Source organism: Nuphar pumila, chromosome 3 (genome assembly GCF_984573655.1).
Source record: "Nuphar pumila chromosome 3, dmNupPumi1.hap1.1, whole genome shotgun sequence".
Classification (NCBI taxonomy): Eukaryota; Viridiplantae; Streptophyta; class Magnoliopsida; order Nymphaeales; family Nymphaeaceae; genus Nuphar; species Nuphar pumila.
In genome coordinates, this window is record NC_143251.1 from 125,425,694 (window position 1) to 125,427,395 (window position 1,702).

A 1,702-nucleotide genomic window follows, 5' to 3' on the forward strand; every position below is an offset into this window, starting at 1 on the left:
TTTTTCTCTCTTCTAAACGTGCCGATGAGTTTGATATTTAAAAAACAAAAATGCAATACTAAACTCTAATATTGATATGGGCTTGGGAGAAATTAAAGTGCTGACCCCTATGTCTTAGGTTCAACTCCTGCCGGGTGCGTGGGGTGCCTGTGACTGGTGGGCTTTGTAAGAGCTTGGATGTCGGTGACCCCACACAGGATTTACCTCATTAGGAAGCAGGCTAATTAAGTGAACCTGTTATTGGCTAGGGTTCTTTGTCATGAAAACAAAAAATATTGATACCGACCACCACCGAGGTGGTATATATCCCATGTGGTAAGGGGGGTCGTGTGCCAAGCTGAAGGCCCATGTTCGAATCCCTCTGCCACATGAGTCCTAAGAGATATCTGGTAGGAGTCTGCCTAACCTCAGCTTTCCATTAAAAAAAGAATTTATTGATACGGCCTGGTGCTATGTTTAGAAGCCACTGAACAAGCTTGATATAATAACTCAAGGATAAATTTACAAGGTTTTTACCTCAAATTGTTAGCCATGGGGTTGATATGGTTCAGGTTCTGTGCTTGACTTTGAAGCCATTGGAATAGGTCGCCAAGACTTAAATACATGGGGGTGCTGCTGAGACGTATTATACTTTAAATATGTTTGTTCACTTATATCATAAATCCGTTGTAGTCTAGTTGGTTAGGATACTCGGCTCTCACCCGAGAGACCCGGGTTCAAATCCCGGCAACGGAATTCCTTTTTAAATCTCACCTAATTCTAAAATTGTTATGTTTTTATCATGATGTTAACTTGACAAAACAACTTGGAAAATATTCTTGTATTATTTATGTTTGCATATGTGTGTTATGTTTTTTTTTTTTGTATTTTCATATACGGTGATATTCTCCCAAGAAAAACCAGAAATTTTAAAGCAGTGATTGTAATCACTTCAATTCCTTGCAATTGAGGTCAACTTGGATATATATATCCTGATAAGCCTTATATATAATTGAGATAGGGATGTTTATCTAGGGGAAAATGGAAAGTTTCATTTAAGGACTAACCTTTTGTCCGTATTGCAAAATTGGCCACCCTTTTCTGAGTTTCCTGATGTGGGACACACCTTTTCTGCAAACTGTAAAATAGAGACCCCAGTTAACCTCCAGTATATTGGAAGACGTGACTCTTTTAAGTTTTCTATATTGTTCTTAATTTGGAGTTTTTGAAGGTATTATGGTCCCTTGTAAACAGAGTTAATGGCCAAGGGTTGTGGGTCTCTGTTGGACAGTTTTCAGAAATACAGAGGTTCATATTAGGAAATTTACATTTTATCTAGAGAAGCATGGATTAGAAATAGGAATATAATATAATTTTATACATCTTATTTCTTTTTTTTTTTCTGTATATCATTTCTCATTCATTTATAAATTAACAAAACCTATATTGACAGATACAATAGTCTTGGGTAAACATAAGAGATCAAAGTATCTTAGTCTGTCTCATGAATAGGTGAGAAACAAATTGGCAAGAAAAATTTATGGACTAATTGCAGATTAATTTGGTGCCCAAATATGTGATTCACTTGCTAAAGCTGCCCACCGGAGATAGTTTCTCATTTAGCTTAAGCCTTAGGCAAAGGACACATTGTGTATCGAACTTTTAACCTCTTTCAACTTGAAAGCCTTAAGCTTACCCACCTAATTAGGTGAGTAGAGCTTTT

General features: G+C 36.7%; 1 non-coding gene across 1 annotated transcript; it reads left to right on the top strand.

The window, feature by feature from the left end:
* The first annotated feature begins 662 nt into the window (after window positions 1-662).
* TRNAE-CUC (transfer RNA glutamic acid (anticodon CUC)) lies at window positions 663-735 on the top strand. The gene has a single exon. It is a non-coding gene; the product is annotated as a tRNA-Glu (tRNA).
* Window positions 736-1,702: the final 967 nt, after the last annotated feature.